Here is a 17,426-nt window from a genome sequence, read left to right as displayed (position 1 = left end):
CATATATCATATATATATATATATATATCACATGGGTGCTGTTATCACATGTGTATTTCACCTGAGTAGAAAAGTTATTAAAATTAATAAGCCATCCTCTTTAGAGTAAAAAAAAGAAATTGAATATGTAAGTACACGCTTTTCAAATATAGCCTCTGATGGGCTAAAAATACCATGATTGCCAGGGAAAAAAATTCAACATGTAAAGATTTTAAAAGTCACATTTCAAGACAAGAAAAAAGCTGAAACTGGAAACCAATGACTTTCTGTGAATCAATAAACAAATTAAGGTTACAAAGTAAACTGCAACCCTAAATCCCCCAGACAGAAGTAACTGCAGGGAATTATAGCAAAACTTAATTTCTCTGGATCAATAGCCACAGGATGTGTAAAAATATAAGAAGGCATATATGATTTGGACGATTTGTTCCTAGGTATCTTCAGATTAACTTGAGGGTGAAAAACTATTGAGCTTAGTCTTCGATATGCTGCCACATTTACGGTGGCGTTAACTCCAAGAAGCTCATCCGGTCCTCATTCTAAAAATAGAAGACGAAGCCCTAGTATCGGTGGCAAGGGGAGAAGGAAAGAAACTCTTGCTATATGAAGCGTGATCTCAAAATCGTAGCATACTTCTCCAGGGGAATGATTGCACTAATGCCATGAAAGACCTGAAAGCAGGACTGCCGCTCAACTCCAAACCCATTTGTTTTCGTTTTCACCTGAGGCAGAAAAAAAATAAAATTAGGAACACCAGTGACTTTCACAGCCCAATGGCATTTAATAATATATTTCAGAAAATGATAAAGCAAAATTATTCATCTTCAGTAAATATGAACAAATGTAAATGCTAAAACTTTTTTTTATTTCAAAGAAAAAGGAAATGACATACAAAAAGAGCTTGATTAACTTCAGCCAGTTTTTGAAACAGGGAAAAAGTAAAAACATCAAACCTAAAAAGGAATGGAGGTGCAGATCCCATTGATCTTTTGTAACACTTTTGTATGGCTTTAAATTCAAGCTGTGCATTTAGAGGGACGGGGCATTCTGAGCTTTCTTTGCTCTGGAATGCTGGCCAGTCTAGAACTGTTTTTTTTTCATGTTCAAGTCAAGGTTGTTACACTGGTCTGAGTTCTTTGCTTTGGGGTTATGTATTGCAGTAAAATTCAGCTTCTCTGAAGAAGTAAAATTTTGACCAGTGGTTTTGAGTAGTCACCTTTATGAAATACATCTGACTTAGACATAGTATTGATTCTCAGAAATTCACCAGAATTCCTCTACAGAATACTGACAAGGTTTCATCATGCTACTTAATTTTTACTTATAGGGGCAAGGTAAGCATATTTACACAAAACATAAGTTAGGAGGCAAAAAGAGTGTAAAGATAATATAAAAATCAAGTAAAATTTTTGAATAAATATAAACGTTACCTCTGAACTGATCCTAAAATATTTTACATCCTTGAATAAAAATTAGGAAATGAATCAAGCAATACAGAACCAGTACAAATGTAGTTTACAGGGGAACTTCTCCCTACCATGCTGATATCCTCATTTGGTTTTCTGCTCAGATACCTCATTGTTCCCTCCTTCAAGCATGATCACAACCAAACGTGACAGAGGATTCCAGCTACTGGCTCTGTCTTAGTCTAGTTAATCCCAATTTCAAAAATCACCTACTAATTAAACCAACTAATTTATACCTAAATATCTCAATTATGCGGATCCTTAAAAAAATCCTATTAATATTTTCTCTTTAACAATTTGGCATACACACTTTATGGACTGTAGATGTCTACTTCAAAGATACCTTAATGTCCAAAAAGAAACTAAAGATATTTTATTACAATTTAGAGGTATTCAGGAAAACATTTTCCAGCACAACATTAGGATGTATTAACTAATCTATAGTGAAAAGACACCTTTAAATTGAGAATCAACTTCAATCAAAGAAGCAAAGCAATTTGTCCATAGGCTTGGTACCAACATTGCTCTCAGCTTTGTTGAGGTCACTGAGTAAGCACTTAGTTAAGAATGTGTGCATGCTAAATACAGAAGACTGGTCTAGGTTCAAATAATTTGAAAACAAACCCTCTGGCCCAATTAAAGTTGCTTTGAATCTAGTTTAAAAGTCAAGCAATTCAAAACTTGCATATCTGATAAGAATATATTTCAGTATGTATGCAAAATACAAAAAAAACTTTGTTTTATTATGTTATGAGCTATGAAGTAGGCCTACAGCTAAAGCATATTATATGTGATTATAATATTATATGTGATTATATTATATAGATAGATAAATAGATTCATATATGAATATATATAGACAAATGTATGTATAAAGAGTATATATATTCTTCAGACAAAAAAAATGCCCATTCAATTTGTTCTTATCTGTAGTATCAGTCAGACTAGTTTTAATTTAAATATGTTGCTATTCTCTTAGCTAACAATAAAGTAGGAAAATAAGCTTGAAACCAACTCGAGCAATATTCAAACTTGCATAATGTTATAATTTTCTTCTTTTTCAAAGTTCACTTAATCCAGCATTTTCTGACTTAGTTTGTGTTTTGTCTAATTGCATGGCATTTTCCATTTTAGAATCGATGACATGAAAATAGATAAAATTCATTTTAGAAGATGTGAAGTTTTTACTAAAATCTTAGAGATATAGCAGGAGATGAAATAAAGATGATGTAATTATATCTCGAATTTTCTTTTGTTTATTGGAGACTTCATTTTTGTTCAGGAGATGATATGTGATCAAGATACTAAATGTATTTGTTATTTTAGGAAACTCTCATTATTTAGCAGACTATCCAGAATATAGACTACAAATAGTGTTGAATTAAGCATCCAATTTAATCTATCAAATAGGTTTCAGATCAAATAATTTAAAATGAAATTAAGAATACTCTAATATTGTCACTATTAATTTTATTAGCCATTTTTCATATGAAGATATTTTATTGCAATATAATCAACATAAGGCTATAGTCATTGAAAGCCCAAAGTAGTCTCAATTTATTTGCGTGTCTATCTTATAAAAATGTACAATTTAATGAACCTACTGAAATAAAATGTTTTATAAAAATCATTTTGTTAAACTGTATAGATAGTTGAATTGTTTGTTTTCTAAATACAATTTTTTTAGCTACATTCATACATAGCAAAACAATCTTATGAGTGCTTTGGTTTTTATTACAAACCTGCAGGTAAAAGGTGTTTCTAAAACTGATGCATAAAACATTTGCTCAAAACTGTTGTTAACAGAAAAGACAGTAAAGATTGGTTCTATAAATGAGGGTTGATAATTTCTATACAGAGTTCCACTATTCTTTTCTTGTGTTCAGTGGTTAACCAGAGCATCTGGATTATACCCATTATGGTCTCTCAAGACATATTATCTGATCTAATTCTAGCATTCTCATTGATTTCAAGGGGTGTCACAGAGGGCAGAGAGATGAACAGAGTGGACAGAATTGCACATACGGTCTCCAATTAGAGACACCAGAGAATGTCAATACATTCTCTTTTACCCTTACAAGAAGCATTCCAATGCTGTTTATTCTAGAGAGAAGAATGTAACTATGATTCCACTCACAAACTTTTGGGCAAGACTATTTTTCATCAGATTTTATCTCAGTACATTGCACAAGTTACATAAAAATTGTTTAATTTGGATCAAGTTAACTTGGAAAGGTTAACTTTCTGAAAGCCCGATTACTCTTTGGCGAAATGAAAGTGACAATCTATCGCAGAACTTTTCCTTGTTTTTTTAGGCCTGATGTAACAAAGTCTTATAAACTATGTGGCTGAAAAGAAGATACATTTATTTTCTTACCACTCTGCTGTCCAACAGTTTTAGCAATATGAAATCAAGCTTTTGGCAATGCTCTGCCCCCTCTGAAAGCTGTAAAGAATAATTTTTTTTTCCTCTTGTTGCTTCTGGTTTTCAGGGGATACTAGCATCCTTGTCTTGAGAATGCAATACTCCAATCTCTGCCTCTGTCATTATATGATGGTGTATCTGATTTTTCTGTATTTTTTCTACAGTCATCCTACTCCAGTATGACCTCCTTTTCACTAAATATACCTGAAACAACCCATTTACAAATATTTTTTTTTAAATTTGAGATATTGAGATTTAGGTCTTCAACATATCTTCTCTGAATATATAATTTAACCCATGGCAGAGTTAGAGTAGGGATTTAAAGAATTTCCTTGCACAGTATCCAGTAATAGCTTCTCAAAAAATGTAAGAGAAGTATGCTCAAAATAAGTAGTCCTTGGCTCAGATAGTAGCCTTATGGTAATAATAATAGCAAAGTCAAATCATAGGAAATAACTGACTAAGATGTTTGCCTCAGTGGTCTAACAGTGCACAGAATGAGAAGGAATCTGTTCTCTTTACAGAAGACGTATTGGAGAGCACGTATCTGTCACACCTTGGAAATCTCTTTTAAACAACGAGGTTCTATTTTTCTAAATACTCTGATTCAACAGACTTAAGTAGAGGAGGTGTGCCATAGTTAATATTTTCATGAGGTTCCATTATTTCATATGTAAGCGCATATGAAGCTACTAATTATTGTTCCAAAAACCATGTGCTACTGAAACTTCTGTCTTTTAGATCATTTTCCGTGGTACTTTAAGTACTCACCTTGAGAAAGTACATTTTCTCCTGAGGTTTCCTCATTTTCATATTCACATTTGCCCATTGATTAGTTACTCAAATTCCATGTTTTCTCTGCAGAAGGACATAGTATCAAGCTAAATCAAGGAAGAGAATTAAGTCTGAGACTGCAGAGATAGATAATAGTTATATTAATAACCTGAGTGCTTTCAACATGAAGGAAAATAGCATGCAAAACAAAAGGTCTTAGAAAGCTTTTCTCCTGGTGGCATAGCCTGAGACTGAAAATCGTAAACAAAAATCTCACTGTATAGTCAGATGTAGTGGTACATATCTAGGAAGCTGAGGCAGGGGGTCACAAGTTGTTCCAGGCTGGACAAGCTAATGACTTAGTGAGACTCTGTTTCAAATTAAGAGCTATGGTTGTAGCCTAGCGTGAGGACCTTGAGTTTGTTCCTCAGTACCTGAGTACCTGGGAATTCGTGTGTGGAGGGAATGACACCAAACTCAGGGGTAGATTATCTGGAGTAGTTGAAGCTGTGGCTCGAGGGCTAGTAGTTTTCATTAAGTGGTTGAACACACTACAAAGAGGCACAGAGAGAGAATTGTGGATTGAGAAATTTATATAATTGTAGGACTCGTCTTTAAGCAAAATAATACAAAATTAGAAATGAAAAAAATCTGATGCAAAAGTAAATGTTTATTAGAATGCGTAAAACATCTACAAATCACATATTTGAAAATGGTAGCAAATACTAAAGCAACACAAAATTTAGAAAATAATTTATTTCTATTCTGACTGCCTGACAAGCTTCTATGATAATTGTTCTATATACTTAGACAAATATATATAATACCCAATTAATGATTAGGAAACTAGGGCCCAGATTTTTATGTTAATAATGTAAATCATAAAATCCTGGAAGGTGAGAGAGTCTAATTTAATATTTATGTGGGGTTTTCATTGTTGTTGTTTGTTTGTTTTGAGACAGGGTCTTGCTATGTAGTTTAGACTGGCCTTGGACCCACTGTGGAGCCCAAGCTGGCTTCACTCGCTACAATCTTCCTGCCTTCACCTCCCAAGTAATCTGGGATTACACACGTGTGCCACCACGCCTGGCCAATGTGTTCTTGTTCTAGAATCTATTCTCTTAATTTCTATGCTATTTTACCCAGATGTGAGGAATCACAGAACACAGGAAATACAGTACACAAATGATTGTGAATGTTGATATTAACTCAGAAAGCAAAAACAAGGTTGAGAGTAATTCTCATTGCTTTGGTAAAAAGGAAGGAAAAGAGGTATGAAAAGTTTCGTGTTTTTAAAATTTTTATACTATATTCGTGTGTTTTAGATAAATGAATTAGGAAAAACAAAAGGAAAGAAGGAAACAGAGAAGAGAAAGGAAAGTAAGGAAAAGAAGATAAAAGAAATATCACAGAAGAACTTATATCTCTAGTAGGAAGAGTAGTACAGGAAGAGACTGTGTCTATACTGCAAATAATTTCCAGTGATATGTATTACTTTCCAATAACTTGTGCTTTATTTAATTACATAGTGGAGAATATTTTTGGCTTTAAAATAGTATAAGAGTATATTCACTGGCACAAGAAAAATGTGTTTAACACATTAGTGAATTGTAAAAATTTTACAAAAAGTTTGCATAGTATGAGGCTAGTTAAAGAGAAAATTATAAATATTAAATTTTTACATATTGGATAACACATAGAGTGATAAACATTAAAATTTAAAAGTTGTAAGGATAGCTGTGTTTTTTAACTCTTAATTAAAATTCATCTGCATGTATTATTATTATTACTATTATTATTGCATTAGAAATATTTAAACAATAGTATTTATTTGGCTTCAAACACAAACAAGGTAGTGGAGTTTTTTTTACAGACAATTGTAGGCATTAACATAATTACTTTAAGAAAATAAATGGATTTTTTATTCATGTTAGTAAGTATAACGAGGTTTTATTTTGAACTATAGGAATGCAAGAAATAGATTTCAAGTATTCAAAGTATAAAAGTTTTTTACTTTGAAGCAGTAGGCTTCTGGGCTAAATCACACATGTGAACACAAATCAAGTCTGTAGACTTATAAAGTGCATTGCACAAACACATATCATCCCCTCCATTATTTAAAAATAAAACTTCACTATCTGGTGGCACAGTGTCCAGTTATCTATAACTATGATCATACTGGCAGTGTATTTTGATTAGGTTCTGCTGATTTTCCAACAGGAGTACACAAATGTCAAAGCACAAGTTTTAGATACAGCAACAATGAAAACTTTCTCCTTTTCACTGCTTTTATGGAGTGTACATGACATTCTGGCAGCAGAAGATAAGAGTTGTAATCTCTTTCACACGAGAAAATACACATCAACATTCTTTGAAGAAACCCAAAAAAATGCTGGTTACTCTGATCAAATTAATTCCAAGAAGAAAAATTTAAAAATCAAAATAGAATTTATAAATCCTAAATATATGTGTATGCACACAGTTTATGTTGTTATATAATTGCATGCAAAATAATGTACATATATTTTGTAAAAATAAAATACAATTTATGACTACAAAACATTATTAAACATAAAAATTTATCAAATGTTATGCAGAAATAACTAAGTTAAAAAAATTAAATAAGTTTAAATAATTCTTTAAAAAAGTATAAACACATAAAAATGACCAGTATCACAGCATGATATCTATCTGCAGCTCTGAAAATTAAACTACGAAGCTTGAAATTTCTCTTTCACATTTAATAATATAGTTTTTCTCCAAAGCCTTCCTGGCATTTCATTTTTATTATACAGCTCTTTCCAAAGCACAATAACTTGTGCCTTATTCAATTCCATAGGCCTGCTTATTATTCAATTTTGTGTGTGTGTGTGTGCATGTGTGTGTGTTTGGTTATCTTTTCATTATATAGTCTGTTAAGAAAATAGCTTTTTCATGAAGGGATCAATGAAAAAATTGATACAAAAACATTATTTGAGTACAAAGGTTATTTAAATTTAGTACACAACAAAAAATTTCATGATAGTAAACATATTATAACATTTGAATTTAAAAAGTCACACTCTCTTATTATATACAAATTTCCTATGGTGGTTTTATTTTTTTGTGACAGATAAGAAAGCAGGAACTACTAAGCAACAGAAGGTAAATCATGAGGTAGATTACTTTATCTCCAACAGCATAAATTATTTTATTCACTTTATAGTTTCTGTATGACTATTATAGATTCTATCTCATCCCTGTATGCTCTGTTATAAATATGATATATAGTATATGTCATTATATGATAATATGTGATATATATTTTAAAGGAAAAAAGATACTTTTGGGAAAATGCAGTTATTATCTACTACGTCCTTAGCATTGTTATGCAATCATTAACTGCTTTGGGTGATTTTATCATGTCCCACATAATTAACATCCTTTGTCAGTTTGTTAATATAATGAAATACTCTGACTGTTTTTTTTTCAGATTTCATACAAGTGGACATTGCAGCTTCTCTTAGATCCACTACTAATACTTAACATCCTAGCATAGTGTTGCTCCCAGCTATGCATTTGCTATATTTCTACAGTACCAGTAGAGATTAAAATAGTACCATCGTTGTCTCATAAATATGGGACAGAAAAACTGGTGAAAGGCTGAGGTAGTCTCATAGCAATGGGGATGGGAAAAGTGTGACTCAGTCACCATGATCTGTTTATTCTTTTCTCTCTCTTTGTGTAACAGAATTGAGAACAATAAGCTTTTTAGGTTGTAGATTCTGTGTGATGGATTCTCTGTTAAAAGCAATAACTACAGGACCAGATTTCTAGAACAGACTTTAGTTAACTTCTAAAAGTGAGGGTGTAGGCATGCCAGATGTAGAAGGCATTTATATTATTTCTTTTTCATGTCATGCTTATATTGTAACTATTACTTTACATTTTGTCTTTCACTGAATTGTTAGCTCCAAAGGACATGAATGATGTTTGCCATCACATATATAGTGCTTTACAGCAAAGAGAAAAACAAAAGAAAAGTGAGTTTTGAATTAGTTATAAAAATTGATATACTCAATAAGAATATTGTATGTGATATTCAGATTTGATTCCTTTTGTAAATAAGGAAACAACAATGTTTCTCCTTGGTTCACTTATTAAATATTTTTTATAAAAGGAACATCTACTTTCCTTTGTCTTATTAAAGTTATTTTCCATAATTACAAAGGCATGCATTTGAAAAGTGAATGAATTAATTTCAGCATTTAGAATAAATTCTCCCAGTTTCTTTTTTCTTTAAATTTTTTTCTCATTGAGTTTATTGGTACATTTTAGGTATACAGTTAAAAAATTAATTATGAGTTGTTATGCCTGTATACAATGTAATAAAATTAGACAAAACAAGAAAAAAATAATCATTTTGTTGTTATTAATGAATATTTTGTTTATGTTTTCACTAACAATCTTTGAGTAGCAATGCTTTTTCTAACAACCTTGACTTTGGCTGTTACAAAAATAATTAGAACAGCTGGTAATGTGCTAAATTAGCCAAATAATTCAGTTGAAAATTAAGAAAGACTAATTTAAATACACTTTTTCAGTCTAAGTCATTTGAAGTTAAAACAATTTATTTTCCTGCCAATTTTTTAAAGATAGGTTAATGCAGAGTAAAGAATGAAAATTTTATTTGGGATTTAAAATTCTCTTTGCTCTAGTCCAACTCAAAATCAATGGAGTTTGTAGTTCCAAAACCCAAGATGTGATACGGCAAGTCCATGTACCATGAAAATGGTCCCCTCTATAACCCTGAGTAATTGTACTCCACTGAGCACCATTGCTGTCTTTACTGGAAAATAGGTGGTTGTCCTGGGCTGCGTACTTGGGTGAAATCAGTCATAAGTAGCCACAATGTGCTCAGTATTATTCTAGGTGTTCTGTAGTCAAAGGAAAATAAAATCAAATTTTGGGAGCGAAAGTATAAAGTAAAGATGGGATTATAATACTGTGTATCATAATGAATATTATTCCCAGCAATATTTTAGACCCATTCACTGTTTTGTCTTGTTTTGTTTTTTGTAACATCACTACTTCTTCACACAAACTATGGGATACCTAAAATACTACGTTGATATTTTTGGTGTCTTTTCTAGCTCCACTGATTTGTTCTATAGATTTCAACTAGAGCTACGTTTTAAATGGCATAATTTGAACAATTTATGCAATCACTAAACCAACAAATGTTTTCTCATTGTGTTTAGATAAACTTCCAAGTTACATGTTCCATAAGACTTTATATTATTGGGCTCTATATGGCTTTTCCAGTTTTCATCCCTTGATATAAATATATCTGTGTTCTATGCCCAGATTCTTAGACATTTTCTCTATTCTGCATTTAGGTGAAGTGGCTTCCCATCACCGTGATATAGGCTATTTCTTTTCTTTCTGGACTTTTTATCAGATTTTTTTTTATTGGTAATGTTTTGCAGTCCATGTAATGACTTCCTTGTGGGGAGTTATTACAGGTACCCAGCACATCTCAATTGTTTTTTCATCCACTTTTCCCCCTCTTCCTCCCCCTTTCACCTTGTTCTCATATGCAAGAGTTTTATCTCCCTATTTCCTATTATCAAACTTTCATTTTTCTCTGTATTTATATTTTGCATATCTCATATAAAGGGAACAATATAAAATTTAATCTTATGTGTCTGATTTATTTCACTTCACATTATGGTTCCAAGATGCATTCATTTCTTGATGAAGCAAATGTAGAGTGCTGTGCCATAAAGCATAACATACGCTCTTTCTTTGCATAGAAAACTCTTCCACTCACTTTCATCCTCCTATCACCTGGTTATTTGATCCTCATTCTTACCCTGTTCACTTTATAGTTGTTGCAAAAGAGTGTCACACCTTAGAACATTATTTCTAACATTATTTGAGTAGAATAAGCTATGGAACTAGAGCTTCTAAATTAAAAATTTGTATCTGGTAACACATTGACTAACTCTGTGACTATATGAAAGTTATTTAACATCTTCCGATCTCTAAAATTTCACTAGTGAAGTAGGGTAACAATGTCTACTATATATGTCAAGCTAAAATGCCAAGTAAAACCTATTAAGTACTTTAAGGAGTGACTGATATTAGTAAATACTAAAAGCTTTGACATAATTGTCAGCTAGCAGAGACTGGAGATTTAAAACTTATTTCTGCTTTATTTCATAGTCTTCACAAGTAATACCCCAATGCACACACATTCTCACACATACATGCATGCTTGTGCATTTTCTGTTTATTGTCTACTATATGTTTCTGTCTTGACCATAAACTCAGTGAAAGGAAACTACGTTGTTCTTTATCTTTTTTCATGTAAAAATTTGTAGACCATTACTGAGGCATAGATGTTTACATTGAGGATTACAATGTATATATATTTGAGAAATAACATACATGTCTTTTATGACAGTTTTTATTTTTCTGTTTTCCAGCAGGAATAATAATTTGTAAAAAATAGCCTCTTGTTTTTACTAGTTTTGAATCGTTATTTTGATGAAGCTAAAAATAAATTAATCATAAAATTTTCTTTAAACAATTCATATTATAAAGCAGTACTCACGGTATTTTGAAATATGCAGTTGAAACAAAGAAAAGTGTCAGAATTGTCTTTACAGTTTATTTTTAAGTGACGTCAAATTTCCAGGTAAGATAGTCAATGCATCCCACAGCTTATGTTTTTTAAATTGCTAAAAATGAAAAAGCTTATGCTGTGTCAAGAGCTGATAGTGACAGTAAAATCTATTTACAATGAAGTTTGGCAACTAATCACATGAGGAATGCAACAATAATTAGGGAAATTTACATATTTTCTGGTGGTGAAGACTGACATATTTACATAAAGAGAATTCTTTCCAGCAACTTGGTGAGGAAGATAAAGGGTCTGTTTCAGTAATTATTCAGGCAAAGGGCCAGGGATTTAGATCATTGATTCTGGTGCCTGCCTCGCAAGCTCAAGGGCTCTAGTTCGATACCCGGTACAACAAACAAACAAACAAACAAACAAAAAAGCTCAAGAAATTATTCAGTCAAATGGAAACCCAAATGTAATAAGTAATGAAAAAACAAAACGTACAGCACTACACAAATGGGTGGTTTCACGCTATTGAGTTCTCTCTGCTGTGAATTTATTAGAGATAACTCATGTAACTGGAGTCCTGTACTATTTATCTTTCTGTAAGTGGCTTATTTCACTTAATGTAATATTAGCCATATTTATGTATTTTCTGCTAATGACAGATTATTTTCTCTTTTTAGCTTTATTTAGGTACTCAATCTTCCAGATTTCTAAGAAAGAGTTTTCAGCAGGTCTTCAACTTGTAAGATTAGTGTCTAGAAAGGATTGACTGATATTTCACACTTAAAAAGACATTGGAGTTACATACTAAGGATTAGTACACAGTTAGTTGAAAAGGAGAACAATTATCATTGATATGGTGACGATCATTAATTTATTCATTCATTTACTCCAAATAATGCTCAAGTTAGTTGAAAACAAAAAGACTTTCCTTAGAGTTATGTTTGCTATGCCCCTATTACCTGAGTACACTCTTGTACTGGTGACATAATAAAAAGCATACTTTTTGTAACAAAAGTAGGTATTCATTCATAATGTAGATTTAGTGTTAAACAAATTTGTGAACTAATCACTAAAACCACTGCATTTTTTATCCATTTCTAAACTGAAAGTAATGCTGGAAACCCAAGAAGAACTGTGAGGCAAGGAGGTTTTGATAAATTAATCCACAAATAAGCATAGTCAGTGCGTTCAGAAAACATCATCAAGGATTTCTGTCCTTTTCCACTATAATAATATAGCATGGCAGAGTCTTCTAAGAAACAATTTGGGAGGCGACTGAAAAGTCTGCACCGAGAGAAGAAATGACAAATGGCAGCAATAGAAAAAGAGGATCCGAAGTAAGGCGTGTAATACAGTTATTTCTTTGAAAAACTAAAGGCATTTTGGTTGAAAAGATATTTAATTTACTTTATTTTCCATTATACTTTTTACATTTTAGCCAATAATCAACATATAAAGAACTATATTCATTGATGCAAACAACCTTTTAAGTTGGGGCCATATAGGGATATCTATGATCCCATCACCACAGTCAAGGTAAAAGACACGTAAACACTTCCCAAAATTCTTTGTTTTCTTTTGTTTCTGGGGTTTTGCTTTCTTTTGCAATTCTTTATTACATGTTAAGAACACTTCTTAACAAAGTTTGAAATGCATAATATATATTGCAACTATAAGAATTACATTATAAAACCGAACTCCATAATTTATTCATCTTTCATACCCTAAACTTTTTAAATTATATTTTATTGACATGTTTGAAATACATGCAAATTACAATCATTTTAAGGAGTAGGTACATGTCCATAGTTTGATTCTTTTTTATTCCTATTTCCAGCCCTGCCCATCTATCTCCTTCCATCACTAGATCACCTTTCCCCATTTTCATTATTGTTGTTAATATTATTTTACTTCATATTTACAACATATGATGTTTACGTTTATTGCGTGTTTTTGGTACATGTGCATGACATATCTGAACCTAATGTCTTCCATCTAGTGGCATAGCTGAGGGTGGGGGAAACTTCTTCCCCCAGTGGCACATTTTGGGGCAAAAGGCAAATCATATTGTAATAATATTCTATTTTAACACTGCAAAGATTTGAGTACATCAAAATACAATTTTCAAAGATTTTAAGTCTTTTTAATTTTTTATTTAAATAAGTTAAAGTATTCAGATATGTTGGAAGACAGCAAATTGAAGGATTGCAGGGCAACACTAACTCTAGCTATGATGCTGCTTTTGTGAGTATGTGTTTATGCTACTAAGAGAATTCTTTGTTCTTTTGAGTTTAAGTAAAATAAGTCACAATTATTTTCCTTTTGAGTTAAATAAAGCAATTTCCTTTGTATATCTATCACATTCTTGTTGATCATTCATCAATGGAATCTTTTGTTATTTCTGTCTTTGGTATTATGACTAACACTGCAAAGAACATGAGAGTGCAGGTATATGTTTCATATTCCAATTTTATTTAATTTGACTATATATCCAGAAACAGGATTATTAATTATATGGTAGCTCTAGTTTTAATTATTTAAAGACCATCAACATTTTCTTTCATGGATGCTATATCACTTTATATTTTGTGTGGGTTTAACTTCTCTAAGTGCTGAAAAATGTGTGATTTTCTCCCCCTCCGTTCCCTCCCTGCATCTCTTCCTTTATCTTTTCATTTTAATGGCTTTGAAGCAATAGCTCATTGTAGTTTGTATTTTCATTCCTAAAAATTTACTGATGTTGAAAATATTTTCATGTATCTATTGGCCATCTATACATCTTCTTCAAAGAGATATCTAAGTCCTTTGCCCATTTTTAAATTTGTTTGTATTCTGTTTTTTGTTTTGTTTTGGGGTTTTTTTTTTTGCTACTGAGTGGTAGGGATTTGTTTTCTATGAAAGAATATTAACCGATATCAGATATATGATTTTTAAATATTTTATTCCACTTTGGAGATTATCTCTTCATTTTGTTTATTGTCTAATTTACATTTCAGTAGCTTTTTCACTTTTTTGTAGGTGTCCCTTGTGTACATTTGCTTTTTGGACTTATTTTTGGCATTATACAAATAAATCATTATCCAGAACAAATTCAAGAAGCTGTTTCTCTATGTTTTCTCGAAGAGATTTCTCTACCCTTCAAACTGCTTTTTTTAAATAGATGCAGAACTTAAACTCATAATTTATTTTCAGTTAGTACTATGGTATGCATAGTTTAGTGTAAAGATCCAGTATTATCTTCCACACACTGGGGAGTAAGAGAAGTTTACAGTAGAACAGGGCGGTCTTCAGATGTGCTCTGATTGGGAGCTGTTGACATTGGGTAGCTATTGGGAGGATTAGTAGAATGAATGTTTAGAGGAACAATTTGGCTTTTTCTAGTTGATGTTACATTACAAGTAGGGACAATCATTAGGAAATGTGTCAGTTATTGATCAAGTCTTTAGACTTTTTAAGTCAATTGATGCAGGAATCATTGGCTGCCTGGACTGATTACTGCAGTGCAGACAATGACTTTTCTTCCTGAATTGGTTGCTACAGATTGTGGGTCAGAGTTCTATTTTTATACATAATCTGACCATTTATTATACATATACTCAATATTTTATTAGCTTCACTACCCAACACTTCAGCAATTATTTTTAGGGTAGTCTGTTGCTGTTTTAGGAACAACTTGTGTTTGCCTCAAGGATAACAATTCATTTTAAGGTGATATCTTCAGTTGCATCCACAAACTATACACTACTATTCCCTTCCACACACACAACTTTCTGTTACTTGTGTCACATCACATTTTTATATAGTAATATTGTAAATAAATTTTTGTATTGGTCTATGCTTGTAATATTGTTGGTTTTTAACTTTTATTTAAAAATTTAGAGTAATTTATATGCGTTACACTATTAACTTTCTGTTTTTTGTATATTTATATTTATAATGAGTCATACATTCACATACCTTTTTCATTTTGTTTTTAATTTTCAATCTTTTTCTTATCATTAATTGACACAATAATTATAAAAACCTATGCGTTGCAATGTGGAATTTTAATATATGTATACAATATGTAAGCAGGTCACGATAATCTCATCAACAAAAATGCTTATCATCCCTTGAACTAGGACCATTAAAAAATCCTCTTTGCTAATTAGTTTGCAACATTAAATCAGTTGTTTCTACCATAGTTATTTTAGTGCAAAATAGAACATAAGAATTTATCTCTCACATGCAATTATAACCGGTGTCAATCAGCCATCCTCTCTCTATGATCCCTTTCCCTTACCAGTCTCTAATCATTACTATTTTACTCTTTATTTTTCTAAAAATCAAAATTTTTAGCTTATACATATATATAAATGCAGGCAATATTTGTGTTTGTGTTCTTTACTTATTTCACTTAACATAATAGCCTTCAGGATTATCTACATCTCAGAAAGTACTAGAATTTCATTCTTTATATACAGAACTGTTGTTCTGCTATTTGGTGTTCTTTATTTCAACTTGAAGAACTCATTTTAGCATATATAATAAAGCAGATCTAGTGATTGTATACTGTATTCTCTTAGTTTTTCTCTTTGCTGGCATTTTTACATTCATTATTGTGAATACATCAGCAAACTCCTTTGACCTGCAAACTTGCTGGTGTTAAACACACTAATAATCTGTAAGATTTCTTTTTTATTGGTAGTATGGGTTATTTTTCTCTTGCAGTTTTAAAACTTTGATTTTAATGTGCTCCAATGTGGATTGTTTGGGGTTGTTATGTGAGTACTCTGGGTTTCAAGAAAGTGGGAGTTCACTTTCAATAGTATATTTCACAAAATTGGGGATATTATTTCTTAAAAAATAAGCTTTCTACTGCACTTATTTATGTCTCTTCTTAATAGGAGAAAAGTTTCAGTTATATCTCTTCTCCCACTCCCATAGAACCAACCTGCTCTCATAAACTGCCGCATCCTTTACTCTTTCACAGTATAGGGTTAGGCTTGAATTTGCTGTGCACGTTCTTCTCCTCTCCCTTATTCTTGAAGGAGAACCCTAAGGTTGTATGCTCTCCCAATCTTGAAGAGCTACCTGGGCCATCATTAGCCTTCCTTTCCTTTCCTTTATGGAAATACACTGAAATGCTGATTCATTTTCTTAGCTTCCTTCACTTCCTCCTGAAGAAAATTCTGAAGTCTTTCCCGTATTCTATAGAGCTTTGCCAGCTGCTGCGACCAGTCTATGCCTTTTCCCAATGCAATGCCAGGACGCCACATGCGAGGTCCAGTTTTCACCCTCAGTCCAAAGGAGAAGTCTGAAGAATGATTACCTTCTCTAATTACTGCAATCATTCCCTGTTTTTTCCCAAAGGGAAAAGTAGGGAAATGTGGAGAGCCTAGTTGCAAGCTCCAATCTTCTCCCTTCCTCTCGAAAGAATCTTAATATTTTGCACTTTCCTTTAATCCTGCAGTACTATGAAGGCTATCGAGAGTCCCTGCCGTGATTTTTTTTTTTTTTGTTCTTAACTGCCTTCTGGGATTTTTAACTAGCCTATTCTCTTCAGTGCTCTGACCTAGCAGAGGCAGCAGTAGGCCTCTCAGATCGTGTTTTTTCCGATGGAATAGTGTCTTGGATGATGGGGAATGTCATATGCACACTTCGATTGCTCTTTTCCTCCTAGGAGAAACCACTACCCTAGGGGATCATGCTTGATGCTGAGCTGTTCACCTTGAGGGAAGGAGTGACTAAAGTAAAGCTTTTTCTTGCTGCTTCTTTTTCATTGTGTGCTTGTCTGAAGTGTTGCCACTTTTTAACTGGTTTCTGCTGTTCTCATAAAGATATTTTGAGACATTGCTTTAGTGGTGTTTTGTAGAATAAGGACTAGAAAATATGATTTTCTATCTTGCTGTTGTCACATCAAATGGGAATTTTCAGTGCTATTTTTAAGAAATTAGCTAAGGGGCAGGGGATTTAGCTCTGTGATTACACCACCTGCCTCGCAAGCACAAGGACCCGAGTTCAATCCCAGGAAAAAAAAAAAAAGAAAGAAAGAAAGAAAAGAAAAGAAAAAAGAAATCAGCTACCACTTAAACATATGTAGGAATGGTTTATACAGAAACTCAGATATTTATATTTATATTTATATTTATATTTATATTTATAT

The 17,426-nt window shown here is 32.1% G+C and overlaps 1 pseudogene; it reads right to left on the bottom strand.

Annotated features, from left to right (window-relative positions):
* LOC104872779 overlaps nucleotides 1–17,426 on the bottom strand; it is a 42,965-nt pseudogene that overhangs the window by 23,962 nt on the left and 1,577 nt on the right.

The sequence above is a fragment of the Fukomys damarensis genome, unplaced genomic scaffold (assembly GCF_012274545.1).
Source record: "Fukomys damarensis isolate Sample0158 unplaced genomic scaffold, DMR_v1.0_HiC HiC_scaffold_33, whole genome shotgun sequence".
Classification (NCBI taxonomy): domain Eukaryota; kingdom Metazoa; phylum Chordata; class Mammalia; order Rodentia; family Bathyergidae; genus Fukomys; species Fukomys damarensis.
Note: the sequence above shows the minus strand (reverse complement) of the source record. Positions and strands in the feature narration are given on the sequence as shown.